Source organism: Phascolarctos cinereus, unplaced genomic scaffold (assembly GCF_003287225.1).
Source record: "Phascolarctos cinereus isolate Bilbo 61053 unplaced genomic scaffold, phaCin_HiC Scaffold_9;HRSCAF=440, whole genome shotgun sequence".
Taxonomy (NCBI): domain Eukaryota; kingdom Metazoa; phylum Chordata; class Mammalia; order Diprotodontia; family Phascolarctidae; genus Phascolarctos; species Phascolarctos cinereus.
In genome coordinates this window covers 98,451,131-98,472,737 of record NW_027556402.1, presented here as the reverse complement: position 1 = coordinate 98,472,737, position 21,607 = coordinate 98,451,131, and the positions used below count along the sequence as shown (strand labels likewise).

Genomic DNA, 21,607 nt, shown 5'->3' with positions numbered 1-21,607 from the left:
CATTTTATTTTATGCATTCAAAGGCATTATTCTGAGGAGTCCATCAGCTTCACTGCTAAATGACATGAAACAAGAATCCCTGATCTAGACCAACCTATGTGCAAAAAAAAAAAGTATCACTAAAGCTGAACTTTAAGAAGCCTTTTTTTTTGTAGACCACTTTGTTATTGTTACTGTTCATTCACCTTGGTCATTTATTACTTTTTATTACCCCATTTAACAAAGATACTGGATTGCTTTGCCATTTCCTTCTCAAGCTCATTTTAGAGCAGAGGAAACTGAGGCAAACAGAGTTAAATGCTTTGCCTAGGGTCAAACAGGTATTAAGTATCTAAGGATGGATTTGAACTCAGGTCTTCCTGATTCCAGGCCTGATGGTCTAACCACTGCACCATCTAGCTGCCAATAAAGACCTCTAGTGAGAAGGAATTCATCATCTCCTGAGGTAGCTTATTATGCTTTTGGATAGCCACATCTTATTGGCAATAATAACGGTAACAACAACAACAGCAGTAATAATGTATAAATATATTCTTTAAATATTTATAGGTAGAATCTATATTGTGCTTTAAGCTTTACAAAGTGCTATTAGGAATATTTCATGTTTGCCTGCTCAGCTGATTATACCTGCACAGATGAATTCTGAGTAGCAGTGGAACCATTTTCTGATCATTTTAAAGCATCACTAATTACTTAGTATTTTATAAAGTTATTCAGAAATAAAATGAGTATTACACAAATTACCTGCTTTTGAATGGCACTAAATTTGGGATTGTACAAAGAGGGCTCATTACACAGGGCATCATTGCCCAAATTTCACAAACACTATTAATGTCTAAGAATTTGATTACTGTGATCAAAGAGATTAGAAAATCGTGCTTTTAGCCCTAAAAATGTTGCCAGAAACATTATGACCACATGTATAGACCTACAAATTCTCACAAATGTACTCAAATGTGGTTTTATGAGAACACTGATGTGAGTACTCCTTCCTGGAATAGAGTCACAACCCATCCATACCTTTACCCATCCCGCAATACATATTTCTTTGTGTTTTTTGCTCATGGATGTCATTTGTGCTTCCTTGTTTGTAATGTGTTGCAACTATGAATTGTCCTCTGAGTGATACTCTGATTCATATCATAAAGACATTATTTGTCTTTAGCTAACAAAATACTAAAAGATATTATACAACAAAATGCTAAAAAAAATACTAAAGATAACAGCTTGTAAATACTAAAAGGTACGGTAACTTTCATTTAAAAAATACTACTTTTAACTGAGAAATACATGCAGAATAAGATTTCTCAAATAGGGTAAAGACATTTAATTGAGATATTTTTCATGTTATTGAATAATTTATGTTAATTAACCAGGTACCTATAAAGTCCATGACTACAGTAATATTATGGGATTGGTGGGGATAGTACTGGAAATTAAAACTCCCAAATGTTAGGCAAAGATGCCTTCACCTCCTCTCACTCCCATTGTCTGTGAGTCCTTTGTCCCTAAAGGGACTGATAACTGGTTAAACCAGTGGTTAGTTTGTAGCTATGGGCAGATGGCTCATCTGGGAACCCAGCCTGATACCAGTGAATAAATGGCTTGAGTGGGTTGAAGATAGAGCTGAAGGGGCAAACTCTATGTTCTCTGTCTTTCTGCCAGCTTGTTAACAGACCCACGACTACTAATTATACAGAGAAGGAGAATTTCCCATCTGCTGTTTAAACACACACACACACACACACACACACACACACACACACACACACTGTTTGGCTTTTTCTCTTTATTATTTTCAGTCAGATAGGGAAGACTACATTTTACTTCATTGTCCATATATACTTTAAATCTTAGGAAGCAAATTATTTCCTAATTACTCATTCCTTTCCATGTCACCTTCCCACCTTTACCCATACCAAAAACTATCAATGTTAAGGTTGCACCATGATGAGAACTTCAGTTGTTTACCAATTTAAAACATAAGGCAGCATGGTGTAGCAGGTCTGGGATCAAATCCTCTGTGGCCACTACCTAGGTGCCCCTGGATAAGTCATTTGACTTCTCTAAGCCTTATTTTCCTCATCTATAAAATGGAGAAAATAATAACATTTACCTCAAAGGGTGGATATAAGGCTCAAATAAAATAATATAGAGAAGGTGCTTTATAAATTTTAAAGTGTTGTGGATTATATTTATTATATTTATATTTATTAATTGTACTTATTATACTTATTATTATACTTAATTATAAATTATACTTATATTTATTGATATTGCACATTCTATAGGGGCAGTTACTGAGAGCAGTGCTTAGGAAAGATAAATAATAGATTTAAGGTGAGGCAGAACTCAACTAGCACACTTGAAAATAGAACCCAGCCCTCTCTTCTAAATGTTTATTAAGCTGTCTTATAAATTGGTAACTTTCATTAGAAGAGAAAAATGATTTCCATAAAATATAAGAACAATACTTGACTTGATATTTTATGTTCCTTCCTCCTACAAGTACCATGTTAAATTATGAAGTTGAAATTTGTATTTTCAAATTCCTGGGCAGAAAATTTAGAAATGAACACTGCACACTATTACTGATTGAAGGAAGCAATGAGTGGGTACTAGTTTCAAAATCTACTTCTGGGAATAGGCTATCAGATCAAAACAGTTATCTTTATTTAAGGGTTTATCAGCAAATTAACTCACATTTCCTTCTTCTAGCCAGAGGTGGAATAATGCAAGTGGAGGATGAGCCTGTCACCCCTAAGTGATGCTGAAAGGGCAGAGTCTGCATCTTCATTTCCAAGGGTTCTCTGTTCCTAAAGTCCCACCATTTCCTTAGGGAGTCAGAAAATGATACAGTCTGACTCATTTCAGATCTGCTGATTTCCACTAATTATAGTGGCACTGTAGCATACCTATAATTAAGAGAGAATTAGGCTTTCAATTATAAACTGCTATTTTGGGTGTTGCACATCTTAGCAATTTCTTTTCTCTATAAAATAGGACAAAAATTGAAACATCTAGGATGTTTTCCTGGATGATGTTTCTGGAGGACCTATATACATTACACACATGCACAGACTCATAAACCTCTTAGAACTGTAAAGCGCCTTCAATTATAATTAAGTTTCTTTCATTGCAATGCATGATGTAGCAAAGTTGTAGTGAAAAGAGCTCTGGCAATGGAGTCAAGAATGTCTGTTAGAGTTTTTCCACTCCCATTTACTTCGTTACCATAGGTAAGCTACTTCAACCATTCTCAGTCTCAGTTTCCTCATCTATAAAATGGGAATCTTAAAATTTGCTCTCCCTACACCAGGGAATTGTGGTGGGAATCACAAATAATAATGTAGATAATGTACTTTTAAATAATAAAGTAATATATAAAACAAAGCTATTATTATTATTATTAATTTTTACTATTACTACTAGCATTTATATATCATTTTAAGGCTTGCAAATTACTTTACCAATATCTCATTTTATTCCCACAACAATCTTGGTGGTAAGTGCTATTTTTATCCTCATTTTACTCATGTGGAAACTGAAGCAGACAGAGATTAAGTGACTTGCCCAGGGTTGCACAGTTAGTTAATGTCTGAGACAATTTTAACTCAAGTCTTCCTGACTCCAGATACTATGTTTTATCTACTGTACCACCAAACTGCTTATAATAATAATTATTTTGATTACGATTAAAATTATAATAATGGTTATTATTATGATGACCATAATAGTAACTACTAGTACAATTATTAGGCTTTAAAACTTGAAAAAAATCTTAGAGAATATCTTGTCCATCACCTTATAATTAACACATTTTCTCTTAGGGAAAATGAGGCCCAGAGAGATGGAGTGATTTGTTCAAGTTCCACAAAGAGTAACAAAGCCAGAATTCACTTTTAGATTCTCAGATGCCTAATCCAGTGGTCTTTCTACTACAACATTTTTCCTTCAAGTCATAGTATGGACATTCCTATGTGTCCTTCATGGTATGTTTTATGCAACTTCTCTCTCCTATGCTCTTAAGCCTACAATGATTTGGTTCCTTATAATTTTTATTCCTTTGAAATAATGCTCATCCATTATTTCCAACCATGAAGAAGCATGTGTCCCAAATGATTTAGAGTGTTTACACTTATATTTTAGGCATAGAATCCTCAAGTTTACTCTTATTTCTTTTCCTCTTTTCCTATACTCTAAAGTTAGGTCAACAGCTTGATCTGAAATTGTTTTTAAATGTGTGACTGAGGTTGTGAAGGCCTTGAGAAAACAATGTATTGTGCAACCAGGGACTGTTAGACTTACCCATGTTATCTTACAATAAAGTAAAATTATCTTTTATTTTTGCTTTTTTTCCCCCTCTGACATCTCAATTCTGTTTCCTGATTTATAAAACAGAGAACAATTATAAAGAAGAAGAGAAAGACAACACTAACAGATGAAGAGGGAATTTGGCCCCAGTTTTCAGGGTATTCCAAATATTTTTCTTTGGTGATTTCAGCAGACCTCTGACAATTTTTATAGCAACGGAAGGAAAAGTTTTAGAGATTTCAGATGCCCATTTCACTATTTTTGTCTTCCCGAAACATGGTCATGAAAATTAAAAAAAAAAAACCACTGAAGGAATATTTCACTCATTCCACTGTTTTTCACCGCATGTGCATGAGCTTGCTCATCCATAACCATCTGCATGATGGCTGAATCTCTTGACTACATACTGATGAATAGAAGAGGAAATGAATGAGTAAAAGGCCATGCTGTATCCTGTGCTTTGTGAGCTAAAGCTGCTGCCAACGGAAATATGAGTGGGTGTAAATGACAGCTCCCTAGTTTAACTATGGATTCTACCCTCCAGCCGCTTACAAAATTCAGGGAAAGTATCTTGCTTTTCCCTGTCCCTAGGACAGAAGAGCTGGGAAATCAGAGCTTTGTCCAGGGTATACAAATGATGGCATTTGTAGTTCTTTGGTATAGAAATGATGGAACTTAGAACCTAGTGAGAAAGGACAAAGACTTGAAATAGGAGGCAAGTAGATCATAGGCTGGTGAGGGTTCTTCTCCTATATATGGTTACTTTGCCAGAAGTTACCTTTCTTCTCTCCTTCTCACCCCACTTAAATGAGGATGCATTTCATTCCATTGGCCCAAGTATGTTGACACTTGCCTTGGCAGCAAAAGTTTCTAGTTTCGTTGTTGTTCAGTCATTCAGTTATGCCAAATTCTCTTTGACCCCATAGATATGGTCTACACTAGGCCCTTCTATCCTCCATTAGCTCTTAAAGTCTAAGTTCATGTTTGTGGTTTCCATGATTCTATCTGTCCATCTCATCCTCTGCTGTCTTCTTTTTCTTTTGGCTTCAATCTTTCCAAACATCAGGGTCTTTTCCAATGAGTCCCATCTTCTCATTATGTGGCCAAAATATTAAGTTTCAGCTTCACTATTTGACCTTCCAGTGAACAGACTGAATTATTTTCTTTAAGTATTAACTGATTTGAAGTCCTTGATGTGCAACAGACTCTCAAAAGTCTTCTCTAGCACTACAATTCAAATTTTATGGTTCTGGTTAGTACAGGCTCCTGTCTTCTTTCCAAACAGAAATTGTGAAAACATAGAACCTCCCCTTACCCAGTTGGCTAGGGAGAATAGTAGAAGGTGAGGGATAGGTGTCTTCAGAGAGACACTGATCATTCTTTATGAATGATCAGCAGAGTACTCACATTTTTACCTGGTGACTTAATAACTAGGCAGTAGGCTTACTGCCAGACTTGGAGTCAGGAAGATCTGGGTTCAATGCTCATCTTTGACATTTACCAGTTATATAATCACAGGCAAATCACAACTTTTACAAGTCACAGTTTCCTCATCTATAAAACAAGGAATTTGGAATTTGGAGTAGATGGTCTCTACGATCTCTTCCAGATCTAAATCTAAATCCAGCTCTAAACCTACAATAGCTCAGTTTGGCATTTGGCTCTACTACAGTTGCAGTGGCCTTAGACTGTTGTCAGAAAGCTGCAGAGAGATGGGCCTTTTTTCAAAGATATCATTGCTTTCTGAGAATAGTTATCCCAAGAGACAGAGACAAAACAAGTAGAGAAAGATTTAAGAATTTTCTGTAGTCTCAAAAGTCTCTTTTAATTCCCATGTTTGTGATGTCTTAAAGGGGATGATTCCACAGATTGGAAATATGCAGGACCTTTAGGTGGCTTAGTGCTCAATTGAAAAAAATGAAATCAACTGCTTTCAGCGCCACCTGTCTCTACCCATTTTTGTCACAACAGTTGCCATGGCAATAGCCTCAATTCCAGAGCTCTGAAGAAAAGCGAAATAGAAATTTCAGATTTTCTCCAAATGTTTGTATTTTAAAAGGTTAGGGCATGAATTGCTACTATCTATGAATAATAACTAAAAACATTTGTATTAGCTTCAGCTGAACAGTGTCAGGTTGAATAGAAAGTTTTTGCTAAGGAGCTTGAAGAACACTCCTCTGGAGGATAATTTTACTTGAATGCCACTTTATTTACTGCTAAAAGCAAGCTGGCCAGTGAAATTGATCATTAATTTCCACCTGGAGCTCAACAATGGGCATTTATTTTTCAACATTCCCCAACCCAAAGGAGTTTGGACAAGCATAGATGTGTATCACTGTCATGGTTGAGAAGCAAGTAATCTTTAGAAGAATACTATTTGTAAATGCATTTAAACCATAAAGAAACAATGGAACCTCTCACTTATTAGTAGAATTTACTTTTATGTATTTTTTTTCTGAAACTTCCAACTTAGACCTTTCAGGAAGTTCCTTTATTCACTCGTTCACGTTTTCAACAAACACATATTGAAGATCTATTGAACAAAGGCACTCTGCCAGATATAAGAAGGCTATAAAGATAAATAAAACCCGAATGCCCTGGGGACATCTCAATTTCAAAATATCCAAAATTGAATTAAGTATCTTTTCCCCAAATCCTTTCCCTCTTCCAAATTTCATTATTTCCTTTTAAACAAAGATATCACTATCCTTCCCAGGTTCTCAGGTTCATAACCTTATCATCATTCTGGACTTCTTTGTTTCTCTCACTTCACTTCGCATATCCAATCAATTGCCAAATATTGAAGTTTCTACCTTTATGTCTCTTCATTCAAGCTACTGCTTTAATCCAGACTCTCATTACCTCTCTCCTAGCTAACAGCAACAACCTCTTAATTAGTGTCCAGGTCTCAAGTCTCTCTCCATTCCTTGCCATCTCTCTCTTGCTGAAGCATTTTTGCTTCCGTGCAGATCTGACCATATGACTTCTTCAGACAATCAACTCTAGTGACTTGTTATTGCCTTTAGGATACCATATATATTTCTCTTATTAGCTTTTAAAGCCTTGCACAACACTTTCTCAGACTATCCAGTCTCATTGGAAATTGCTCCACTTCTTATCCTCTTTGATATAACAAACTCCTCTCTGTTCCTCACATGTTGCTGTGTTTGAAGACCCCGTACCTTTGCGTTGGCCATCCCATTTGTCTGGTATGCACTCCTTCCTCACTTCAGTGGCATTTGAGTTCCTCTCTTCCTTTAAAATGTAGATCAAGCTCCATCATCTGCATTAAGACTTTTCTAATTTCCCTTCTCTGGACTGCTAGTTCATACCATCTCTCCCAACCTTGTATTTAAGTACTTTACATATATTTAATGTATTCATTTTACATTTATGATGCATGTATCTATATGTTGTTGCCTCCTCTCTTAGAAGGTAAAATATTCAGCAATAGGTATCATTTCATTCTTCAGGCTTCAATCCCTAGCACTTGGCACAGTATGTAGCACATAGTGGGAGCATTAAAAATACTTGTTGGTTGATTGTCTGTTGCCCTCAAGGAACTTACATTTCTGTTGCTCTATAAAATTATCAGAGTGCCAGTGTAACAATAAAGAGAAAAACACTGTGCATGAACCAGAAAACATTAACCAAACAAAAGAAAAATGTAGGCAGGTAGTACTTTGGCTCTAAAGACAAACCATTGAGAAGCAGAATGGGCAACTATACTATGTATTTTAAACTGTAGCCAGTATACTACATGTTGAAATATTGAATTCTAAATTAGTTATTCTATAGAAAAATGAAATGATTTTTACTAATGTCTTATACATTTTCACTGTGTGTGTTCTGTTGCCCTAAATCACCTTCTCTTGGTTTTATACGATCCACTGTATGCATGAAAGAAATAGAGGTTAGATGACCCAACAATCTGTTGCATGGAGAGAAGTGTCAGTGGTAAAATACTTCTAACCAGCTCCATTAACATTAAAGCTTTAGATCTATGTCTTTAAGGAATTAGACCAACTCCATTAACATTAAAGCTTTAGATCAATGTCTTTAAGGACTTAGTCCTATTAGGAAACAAGGAAAATCTTTGGAGGTCAGAGATTTAATGATAAGGAAAGGTTTTTGTACTGATACTATGTGGACTTTAAGACCAGCCCTACGGCCATTGCTATCTCTCAAAAGAAAGATCAAATATGAAAAAGCTAGAGTGAGGAAAATGTGATTTCTGTGGGTGACATTTTGATTTTACTCTCTTCTTTCTCCTCCTTTTTTCTCATCTCTCGACTCCCAAGTTCATAGTCTATTCACTGTCTTATCTTTGACCTTAAAACTTGTTCAAATTTAAGACCTATGCTATATTGCATTCCTCCCCCTACATTTTACTCCAGTGGAATATTAAAACATAACTCTGGGGCCCGTGAACTAGATATGTCCGGTATCTAAGTCAAGTTAAGGCTACACCAGGACGCTATTGCAGGTGGTCTTTTATAGTGTCCTTACTGTGTCATTAACAGCCTTGTTCCTTTTAAAATGCACTCAGCTACAACCAAACCAAATTTTAGTGTTTTTAATCAGGGCATATTGTTTGCCAGCTAAACCAGTTGTCTTGGGATAACATTTCTTTCTGCAACCATATATAGTATTCTTACTCTTAAGAAAGCCGAGTTTGACTGTCCTGCCCACAAGTGGCATTGTTTGTTGACTTAAAAATCCCAGAAACTTTGAATTAAAAGAGGAATTTTGAGGTCATGTTTTCCATCCTTCTTTCCTATGCAGATATTATTCCTATAAAATCCTTGACAGATCATTCATTCCATCCCTGCACGAATGCTTTTTGTAATGGACAGCTTGCTACTTCACATGCTGTTACCTTCTTGGTAAACTCCGATAGTGGCTTTCTCCATGTATTGAGTTGAATATTACACCCTTGTAACATCTACTTATGGTTCCAATTCTGCCTTCTTGAAAGACACGCTCTCCCAATGATAGGGTGGCTCCCAGAACTGGACTCTGTGGATATGATTTGAGCTTTTGGACATTATATTATTAACGAAACCTAAGCTTTCATTGACTTTATTTTTTTTGACAAGTGTTTTATATAATATACACATATTGATCTTGAACCCAAGTAAATGTTCAAGTTTTATTTTCTTATACATTGTTGTATAGCCATCCTACACTCATGAATTTTATTATTTTAACTTAAATGAAAGATTTCATTATTTATCACTATTAATACTGGTCTTTATTTTTGCCTGTTGTTTGCAGCTTACCAAAATAAATTTGGATCTTGAATCTTGCATCCAAACTAAACCTCATAGCTCTGTGTCACAGGAAAATTTTAAGAATGTGCTTTCTATATCAACATTGTAAAATGTTGATAGAAATTGATTTCTGTATTGTTTCACTACAACCCTACCACCTGGCTGACCCTTTATGATGATTCTTTAATTATCATTTTTTAGAGGTCATCTTCAAATACACCTAAAAATTCTACACTCATTAAATCTTACCTCTCTTCCCTTCCCCCCCTCTCCCACCCCCACTCTATATCTTCCCTGCTTCTCACTCCTACCCACACCCACCCACTCATTCTTTTATTCCTTTTAATATGGATTCCTTTTCTCATCACCCACTTAAGGACAAATCTATTGACCTTTCAAGTCCTTATCTTTCTTTCCCTCCTCTTAAGGATTTGATACTGTAAACAATTCCTTTTTAATACCTCATCTGCTTTTGACTTCCAAGACATTGACTTTTTCATAGTCAACCTGACGAGATCAAGACTTTCTGGCCCAGTACAATCCAGCAGCCGCCTATCTTTCCAGCTTTCCACTCCTTTTCCCACTCCTTTTTATGTACACTACCGGGAAGTAGGGATTGTTTCATTCTTCCTACTGGTGTCCCAGCCAAACTCTTGTCTTGTTCACTCCCATTTCTATGCTTTTTCTCACATTTTCTCTTATGCCCCAAACAGATTACACTACTATTTCTAGCTTAAGAAGATATCATCTTCCTTTAAGCAATGACTCAAGTATTTTCTCATATTTGAATACCCCCCCAACTCCTCTCATACATCTGACAAGAATTTCTTTTCCTTCAGATTCCCCATAAAAATTGTCTGGACCTGGACTATTCCTTTTCACATATCCCATAGTAATGTAGGTCCAGCATCACTCCCACTCCTACTGTCGTTTGGTTGTATGTGTGTGTGTGTGTGTGTATTTATGTACATGTATATATGCATATGTGTATACACAAATAGATATGGATACAGATATATATTTATATGTAACCCATGTGATTATAAATGCTGTGAGACTAGACACTGGGTCTGTATATATTTGTGTTGCCAGAACTCATCATAGTGCCTTTCCTTTTTGAGGGTGATGGTGGTGGTGGTTGTGGTCTAGACCGCTGATTTAAGCTGGGTCAGAACCTCCTCCTGTGCAAGCTCCCTCTACTAAGGCAGGTTGGTATCTTATCTCTAACATCTAGTTTTAGAAAATTACCTGAATCATTGAAAGGTTAAATAATTTGCCCACAGAATACACCAGACGTAGTACTTAGTCTTCCTGATTCCAGTATCAATTCTATAGTCATTAAGCTAGATAGCCCCTAAGACCTACTACATATAGGAATTGATTAACAAAAATTTGTTAAATTGAATTGGCCTATTTATCCAAATGTCTTGATCTTGCCCATAAAAATGGAATGAGAGCTATACAGGTCTGATCTATTACATAGCCTTATTTTAAAGAGCAATGATCCCAAAACACCACTGACTGCAAGTCAAGACTTTTTCATTTCAGAGTACTAGTTCATATTATCGTTATTTATATTTCTCTCTTTTTCTCTATTTCTGTCTTTGTCTCTGTCTATTTCTTTGAAACTGTGTATGTGTGAGCCAAGTTTCTCGTATGATACCTCTGTAATACATTAGGAGGGGAAAAAAGAGATAAAATCAAAGTACTTAGTGGGTAGCTTAAACACTTAGCTAACCAAGAAGAAAATCACATAAAGCAAATGCTAATATAAATAGAATATGCAGTAGTGATTCAAAAATCTCTATATAGAACAGCAGTCATAGAGATTTAAAGATAATTAAGATGATTTTGTGAAACAAAAAAAAGGGAAAAAAATAACGATGATCATCCTTTGGCTCAATTATTAGGTGGTAAAATGTTTTTGAACAAGTCACTTGATAACTTTAGCCCCTGGTTTATACAACTTTAAAGTAGACAGATGTACCTGTCTCTACTTATTTGCTAATACATTCCAATAAGACAATATTTGCAAAGTTGTTTTAGCTTCTTCAAATTCATGATCTATGAACACATGGTATTTTATTTTCATTATTTCTAAAGCTTAATTATAATAATTAGGGCATTTTAAAAAATGTCCTTGAAAATTTGAAATGTCCTTTTCCTCATCATTTAACAAGCTGTTATCTTAGTTGAACACATTATTTTAGTTTTAGTTTAGTGGGAAAATGCCATGAGACAAGAGAAGTAGAACAAACAGAGTATAAGCCAACTTGAAATTTTTTTTTGCTAATAGAATTTGTCTAAAGTGGCTAAGGGTTGAATAATAAGTGCCTTGAACACTGGAACTCAATAAACTGAACCACAGATATCTTTTTACTGATAGCACTTAAATGTTAATTAAAATGGAAAATTGTGAGGTCTCCAATCAAGATAGTACATACATGTGATTCAGTGTTTTATAATCAATGTTTCCCTATCAAATTATACCATACTTGAATGTGGTAAAAGATGCCTTTTCATTTTTAAGGAAATTTATTTGCTTGCTATATCTCTAGCTTTATAGTTGTAAGAGAAAAGGCATATTCAAAGAAGTGGGTTTTTTTTAATACATTCAATGAATCTAACATTAATTAATTTTATGTATAATGAATGAATCACATTATCAAAATATGGAAAAATTAAGTAATGCTTTAAGCCAAATATAGTGATGGGCCTTAAAGTAGGCATATTGGTGAATAAAGTTATTTTAAGGATATTGTTTTTACCATTGCAGCATCCTTTTTTGTTGAATTTCCCCATCCACTTAGTTACAGTTTCAAGAAGTCCTAATTCACTTCTGCCTTGCATTCTGCAGGCTGCACTTTTTCTCCACTAAGATAACAAACAGAGTTCTTTTCAATTATAATGATAATCTTAAAAAAAAAAGTAAACAAGCAAACAAAACCTCTTTGTTTTCCATAACCTATTGGAATCACTACTGAATAAATGGACTTTGGTAAACTTCATCATGTTTGTAACTTTTTTCCTATCTGTTTATCTGATCTTCACCTAAAGTACTGACCCATTAGCAAATTAATTCAACCAATATTGACTAAAAATCTGCTGTGTATGAAGTACCATGATAACCACTTTTAGAGTAAAGAATTAAAGAATAAAACAAGGTCCAAAACTATCTCATTTTGTTGGAGAGATAAAAATAAGTTTTACACAGTTAACTATAATGTTGTTATTCAGTCATTTTAATAATGTCTGACTCTTTGTGACCCAATTTGGGGTCTTCTTGGTGAAGATATTGGAATGGTTTGTCATTTCCTTCCCCAGCTCATTGTACAGATGAGGAAACTGAGACAAACAGTGTTTAGTGACTTGCCCAAGATCACACACCTAGTAAGTGTTTGAAGCCATATTTGAACTCAGGTCTTCTTGTCTCCAGGCTTGGCACACTATCCACTGTGTTACCTAGCTGCCCATAACTATATGAAATGCAAGTAAATAAACCCCATAACACTGACTCTTCAGAGTAGGAGAAAGATCGGATCTAACTGGGAAATATCATGGGAGGTATCATGGAGCAAATGGTATTTGAACTGAGCCATGAATTAAAACAGAATTTTTATCAGTGGAGCAGGAACATCCCAGGCATATGGGAAGAACATAAGCTAAGTGACTGAAGGAGGAAACATGAGGCATGTTCAGGGAATGTTGATTGTCAAATTTGCCTGGAGCTCTGTGAAGGGAAAGTGATGGAAGTGATGAAAAGTAGATTGGAACTAAATTTTAGAAGGTCTTGAATAACATAGTAAGGAATTTGGACTTTTTTTTCTGAAAGCAATAGAGCATCATTGTAGGTTTGAGTACTTTGGATTGTTATTTGGTTCTTTTAATTCTACTTTTCTAGTTCATTTATTTGAATTATTACAGCTATAATTGTATAGAATACAGCTGATCAGAATAAAAACTTTCATACTACTGCCATGTCAAAAAAGAAAATACAGGATAGGATTTCCCGTATAATAAACTATATTGGTACTTATGATGGTAAAATGAATATTATATTAATTTTGAAAAGTTGTGCTTTGGAAATATTACTTGGCAGTGAGATATAGAATATATTTGATAACAGCAAAATTCTTTCCTTCTTCATCAAGGCAATGAGAATAATACAGCCTCAGACCTGAGCTGTAAATATAAGGCAGCCTATTGGATTTGGGAAACACCAGAGATTGTAGATAATAGACATAGAGCCCCCTAGTGATGGACTTCCCCCAAAATCCCAGTTTCCCAACTGAAATCTAGGAGATATAGTCCTTTGAAAAGTCAGATGGCCACCAACCACAGGTTATTTAGATGGCCTGCAACTGGCTGGTTTTGGTTCGGATCTGGCCAGTGCCAAGTCCCCTCTTTTTAGATATTTGTACCACTCTGCTCCTATTATGGGCTTGCTCCTTTCTTAATTGGTTTAGTTTCTATTCTTAAGGCTGTAGGGGATATATAATTCTATAGGTTTTGAGACCTAGTCATCCAACTAACAGTGTGCCCCTGGGCAAGCCACTTAGCAATAACAATTGATATCCCTCCTTTAGGACTTCCTCATAACAGTATCTTTCTGATGTTATAGCAGCTAAACACCTTTGAAGAAATTTCAAGGTATGTTTTTTGTCTGTCTTATTCTCACCCCTACTCAATTTCCCTGTACTTGTAATATTTAGGGAAGATACATTCTAGATACATAATATTCTACTTAAGTGAATTTCACTATGGGTATCCCATTAAAATAAGTTCTTGCCCAAAGTCACGGAGCTAAGTAAGCAAATCCAACTCTTTCCACTGCACCATTCTCCAAATCACATTCTAAATACTTTCAGTTACTTAGGCATAGAAATAAATTTGGCAGATATATGTTCTTCCTCCCTTACCTCAGTACACCTCTGTCTCTAAATCTCTGTCTCATTCTTCCCTCAAGTTGACAAAAATACGTGTTACTCCTCTCTAAAGTTAACCTCTTGAAAGCTACCCTTGCAGATTCCTATGGTCCTTGGTTCTCAAACCTATCCTTTATATCTCCAATATTTTTGGACTTCCTCTCTCCATGGATTTCTCTTCTTCTTCAAATATGTTCTGATCTTTCCTATCTTGGACAAAAGCTCACTTGCCCCTGTTATGATTTGTAATTATCATTTATGGAGTGGTGGACCCAGGCTGCTGCTAAAACCTATTCACTAACTACCTCCTTCACCACTAACATCTAGATTTCATGCTACTACTCTACTGAAACTGCTTTCTTTGAGATCATTGGTAGCTTCATTTTCATTTATCCTAATAAACTTTCCCTCATCATCCTTCTCTTTGACCACTTTGAATTATTTGACAACCAAAAAACCTCAATCTTGAAATTGTCTTCCTTTGGTTTCCATGACAGAACAATTCTGTCTTTTTAACATAATGACTTGTTCCTTATATGTTTAATATACTAGATGCTTCTGCTCTTCTTAGATCTATTCTCTATTTGCCTTTCTATAGTTTCTCTTGAAGAACTCACCCATTCTCATGACTTTAACCAGCACCATTATGCCAATGACTCCCAAATCTATATTTCCAGTTACCTAACGGATATTTTAATTTGATATATTACTGTCACTTGACATTTTTTAGGCTAAAATTATGTTGAAAATTCATTGCATTCCATATACACAAACTACTTCCTCCCTTAATACCTACTTCTGGCAGCGACAATAATATATTTCCAGTCCCTCAAGTTAAGACACTGGGAGTCATCTTTGATTCTTATCTCTCCTTCATTTTTCATATCTAAGTATTCATTTCATTTGCTCTGTTTTTCCTTTATTTCTCCCTTTCTAGTCTCATTGTTTCTAGCATCTTATGCATTAATTGTTGTGGTATCCTTCTAGCTGACTGCCCTGACCAGTGTCCTCTTTCTTTGATACATGTTAGACACAGCCACCAGTCCAGTAAAATACTTCACTCAACCTGCTAAACTAAAAACCTGTGAGTGCCTTGTTTCCTACTACATGAAATACAAATTTCTCTGCCTGCTCTTCAAGGCTACTCATATTATGACTTTCGTGATCTTTGTCTCATTCTCATGACACTTGTAAAGATCAACATTTTCTTCCCACACAAGATAAATCCAAGCTGGGGAAGTTTAAAGCCAAAGAAATAGGCAGTGTTTTGCCATTGGTAGAGTACAGGGTTTAGAGGCAGAGGATGTGGGTTAGAATCCCAGTTCTCACAGTTATTGGCTGAGTAACATTTCAGAAGTAACAACCTCTCCAGGTCTCTTTTTGTTCATCTATAAAATGAAAGATTTAGATTAGATAGCTTCTCTAGTCTTTCTTAGATTTGAATTTATGATTCTATGTACCCCACAATTAATTGTACTGCAATTAGCAATAAATACTTATTTTCCATCACTGTGTGAATGTATTTCAGAAAAACAAAACAAAACAAATAAAGAAACATAAAGGATTTTTAGTTGATATTTTGGGGGGTTTTGCACTGATTTTCCTCCTGCAGGACAGTAGGACAGATTGAAACCACTGTGACATTGTATTCTCTGGCTGCCAAGAATGGTAGCTTCCAGGGGTATTGTTTGAGTCTACCACAGCATTCAAAATACAGCAGAAGGCCTTAGCCTAGGTGAAACCACTTTGAGCCCTGGTAGTCTCTGTCCTAACAAGGTTCCTTGTCTGGAACTTCAAATTGAAATAATGCTTAAGAGCAAAGATATTTTTTCAAAGAGCACTGGATGTAAAGTTAGGCATCCAGGCTCTGCTTCTTAGGCCTGGGAGACTGCGTATAAGTTACTTAAGTCATGTTAAGAATCGCTCTGAGTCAGTTTTAACTTGTAAAATGTGATAATGAAATTTGTACTACTCATCAGAGGAAATTATAATGAGGCAAGTGCTTTTAAAAGTGTAACATGCATATGAACAATTCCTATTTTGTTATTAATATCATTGACACAGAAACACCTAGAAGGTTATATGAAGTTCTGAAAGTCTTAGATAAAGCACTCCCAGTCCACATCATACTATGGGTTCACCTTCTTCTTATTCACATCATTCTATTTAATAATTTTCATTTTAGTTTAGGAAAATACAATCCTGGATGCTACAACAGAAAACAATGGGAAATAGGAGTTGTTCATTGGAGATGTATTTAAAAAATACTTATATTTATTCGAAAAACTAGGTTTATATAGGCATCTTTAATCCTAAGGGCAATAATTTTCTAGAATGTTAGATTTATGTAATTGCTATAGTACATAATTAGAGGTGTTCTGTTTGACTCAAGAGATAGAACTAGCAATAATGGGTAGATGTTGCAAAAAGGCAAATTTAGGTTTGATACAAGGCAAAAACAAGTCCTAACAATTATAGCTATCAAAAGTTCAAGGGGCTGCTTCAGAAGATAGTAATAATTATTTTAAAAGTGCTTTAAGACTTGTAAAACATTTGACAATTACCTCATTTTATCTTTATGACAACCTTGGGAAATAAGTGCTCTTATCCTAGCTTACAGATTAGGAAACTGAGGTAAATAGCAATCAAGTGACTTGCCCAGGGGTCACACTTTCTGAGGCTAATTTTGAATTCAGGTCTTCCCTACTCCCTAGCCAAAACTCTATCCACCTGCACTTGTCTCAGTGGTGGTCTTCAAGCAAAAGTGAAATTGCCACTTATCAAGTGTATTGTAGAAGGAATTCTTATCCAAATGTGGGTCTGAGTAGCTCCATTAGTCATTCAATCAATAAGCAGTTATTAAGCACCTCATGATATAAGCTGGTTTGATTACAATAATATGCTTCAATCTGATTTCATCAATAGAAAGAGACTGGTAGTAATAGCACTAAAAAGCAGTAGCAGGTGTAATAGGAAGAGACCTGCACTTCTAAGTGTTCTGAATTTAGAAAGCTGGCCACTCTTCCCTAAGACTAATCAGTTCTCTTTCTGGTGGCTAGTTACTTAACTGTTCCATTTGTCAGTTTTCTCATTAGTAAAATGGGAATTCATACCTGTCCTTTGTCACAGTTATATACGTCAAATGAATGTGGAGGGGAAAATACAACATATACTTCATCCATAAAACAAAAACAAAAACATTGTCCTGCAATATTTCCTTGAATGGCAGCTAGCTGGCTCAGTGGATAGAGTTCTGGGCCTGGAGTCAGGAAGATCTGAATTCAAATCCAGCCTTAGACACTTATTAGTTGTGTAACCCTGGGCAAGTCACTTAACCTCTGTTTACCTAGGAGACAACTAGGTGACTTAGTGGATAGAGTGCTGGGCCTAGAATCAGGAAAACCTGAATTCAAATCTGGCCTCAGACACATATTGGCTGTGTGACCTTGGGTGAGTCACTTAACCTCAGTTTGCCTTAATCCACTAGAGAAGGAAATGGCATACCACTGCAGTATCTTTGTCAAGAAAACCCCATAGCTTTCTTATGGTCCATAAGGTCATGAAGAATCGAACACGACTGAACTACTGAGCAGCAACAGTTTCTTTGAATGAGACAAACCGCATCCTCAAAGCTTCATGCTTCCCCACCTCAGTGACATTTTCCTAATTTGACCCTTTCAGGACGACTCACAGCTTTGGGTCTCTGAGCTTGAGGATTCATTTCACACCATTCAGCTTTGTCCTCCAGGAAGTTCACCTTTATAAACCTCTGGTTTTGACCTTGGACCAGGCAATTCAGTAATGATAGCAGTTAGCATTTATGGAGATGTTTTAAGGTTTGCAAAGCATTTTCTACATCTTATTCGATTCTTGAAAAACCCTACATTATCTGTGCTGTGATTATTGTAGAGGTGAGAAAATTGAGGGTAGGAGGTTACGTGATCTGTCTGGCATTACATAACTGGTAAGTATCTTAGCCAGGATTTGAACTCAGATATACTTGACCTCACTTCGAGCACCATCCATTGCATCATTTGACTGTCTAGTTCTAACAGATAAGTTACTTGCGTCCAATTTAGGGACTACTTCCAGGATTGTTCTTCACATGTAGTTCTGAATTTGCTAATCTCCAACTCTGACTCTTATCTTCTGCCCCCTGATGCTTTCCTGCCCAGGGCAAATTTTTTGACCCTGCCTCAACTGAAAGATAATTAGATTTAAAACACTGGAAAAACTGGGATTAATACATGAATAAACAGCCCTGATGAAATAAGAATCCTGCCCACTTGGGATTATTCTGTCAAACAATGGCCTAACAGCATCCATCCTGAGCTATTGGAAAAGTCAAGAGATTTATCAGTTGCTATGGCAATACATAGGGACTTTAAAGGAAGAACATGACTATAGATATTAAAAACTGAGCTAGGGAGATGTACTGGCAGCCACTGAAGCAGCTGAGTGGTCCTCCAGTCCCTTCCTGCCTGAAGAGCAGGCTCATTTTTTTTTTTTAATATACTCTAAGCTTTGGGCTTTGTTGCTGCTTCTGACAGCTATCTTCCTATCACAGAAGTTACCACTATTTGGGTTTTAGAGCCTTAGACTAGCACTGTAATGTTTTTGCGCAGAGCTAGAGGTCCTCAGAGATAGGGTGACCTCTCAGCTTGGACTATATAGAAGGTAAAAGAGGGGAAGTGTGAGGAGCTCATGGATTAGACAAAGTGGGAGAAAAGAAGAAACCTCTCTTAATATGTGACTCTGCTTGTGGGAAATATGGCCATTTCACTGGTACCACTTAACAACCAAAATAGTAAAAAAAAATAATACACCAAATAATGATAATGTTTCCTTTTACACAATGCTGTCCTTAGAAAACTCTGTGAGGTAGTGAAAATATTCCCATTTTGTAAATGAGCAAACTGAGACTCAAGCTAAATATTAAGTGGTGGATCTGGGACTTTGACCTGGATATTTTGACTCCAAGTCAAGCATCCTTCCCTTTATACATCAGTGGGCACTTAGTACTTGACTTGTCTGATACTCAGTTTCCTCATCAGTAAATGAGGAGGTGAGTACTGTGACTTATTTTAAGCGGACAGGCTATGATCCTATGATTTTAGACATGATAGCGTTTGTGGAATGAGTGTGTCACACAACAGAAAAACTGGTTCAGTTCTTTGATTGGTCATAAACTGATCGTTGGTGTTAATCTGGTGTTTCTTAGCTCATGGGGGAGGAAGTTGAAGGAGTGGGTTAGGGGATGGAATTCAAGATATCATTCTGATATATTTTGGAAATACAGAGAACAAAACCAACCATCACTACCTTTCACAGAGAGGTAGAACAATGAATGTTCCATGGAAACAACAGATTTAATCAAAGTTAAAATAATTGGGGCAGTTTTGGATTATGGATGAAGAACTAGACTAGACCTTAGAGATTATGTAGACCATCCAACCCACTTAATTTTTTACAAAGCCCCAAATAAGTAAAGTAGCTTGCTCAAGGCCATACAGCTAGGAAATTGACAGGGCTATTATGAAACCTGATCCTCTGACTTCAAAGCCTAGCTATGTATACGTATACGTACGTATGCGTATGCGTATTCATGTGCGTGTGCGTGTGTCTGTGTGTGTGTATGTGTATGTGTATGTGTATGTGTATGTGTATGTGTATATGTATGTGTATGTGTATGTGTATATGTATATGTATATGTATATGTATATGTATATGTATATGTATATGTATATGTATATGTATATGTATATGTATACATACATATCTATGTGTACACACACACATATATTTTTCACTGTACATACGAGCAATTTTATATCCTGTATCTATGTTACAAGATGATCCGTTCTAGACCATTTCTGTAGTTTGCAGAGCCATGAGTATAATTTGATTATTTTTTTCACAAGATACCCTTTGTATAGTAAAAACGATATTATGTATAGGATGTAACAATAATGTTACCTCTCTTTTTTTTTAAAGCCAAATATACTCTTACAGTTATTTTAGTGTTCTCATTTAAAACCTTATATAGAAGGGTCTTATTTTTTCAAGTATTGTAATGATATTTCTATGGCTCAAACATGTTGGTAAGTCCTATTTGACATTTGCTTGGTTATATGCATTGAAATCTGCTCAGCAGCAACCACTCTTCATCCTTTGGAGGTGATTTTTTTTCTCTTTTTTTTTTTTTCTTTTTTTTTTGAGAATTGAAAAGTTCTGTCAAGTCAAGCCTGAGGAATATGATGAATAATTAAATTGGTGAAATTTATTTTATAGCAAAAGGTGAATTACGACAATGTTTTCTTATGTGGTCCTTAAACTGTTTTGTATGATGACAGCATACTTTACACCTCTGGAGTCAGGAAACCTGGGTTCAAATCTAGCCAGTGTGTGTTAATGCCTTTGTAGTAAGAGAACTACAAAGTCAATTCCTTGTAGATACAGATGCTAAAATTATTAAAATACTAAGGGGGGAAAGTATGGACTTTATGACTTGAACAACTGTATATTCTTAAGCAACTCTCTAAGATAATAGGTTGAAAAGATAGTGGAGGTAGGATAGGTATGTGTCTTTGTGGTGGGTGGAAGGGAATATTCAGCATCCATTTCCAAATTTAAGAACCTCTGTTTTCCTTCAGCTGCTGAGACTCAAAAGAAAGCAGACTTTCTAAAGCATATTGGATGGCATAGTATAGTCAACAGTGTCATATAGAAGTTAAGAAAATTAGAGCAATCTTAGGGATGCATTCAGAGTTGTCTTGCCTAAGAGGAGGGCAGTCATAATTGTGCTGTACTTTTCTCTTGTTTGACCATATTTAGAGGACGTGTTTTGTTCTTGGTGCTCTATTTTGGGAATTGTAAGCCAATTCACACATTGCTGAGCATACTGAGAAAGGCAAAGTAGGATAATGAAACCAAGTTCATGCCATGTAAGGTCTGGTTCAAGAAAATTTAGGAATATTTAGACTGAAGAAGAGAAAATTTGAGGTAAAAGGACTATGTTGCTTTTCTTCAAGTATTTAAGGCAATATCATGAAGATGAGGGCTTAGGGATTTTTTTTGGGGGGGGATAAAGGACTC

The 21,607-nt window shown here is 35.8% G+C and overlaps 1 protein-coding gene across 1 annotated transcript in view; it reads left to right on the top strand.

The window, feature by feature from the left end:
- Positions 1–21,607, top strand: part of GRIA2 (glutamate ionotropic receptor AMPA type subunit 2) — a 178,617-nt gene that overhangs the window by 150,012 nt on the left and 6,998 nt on the right.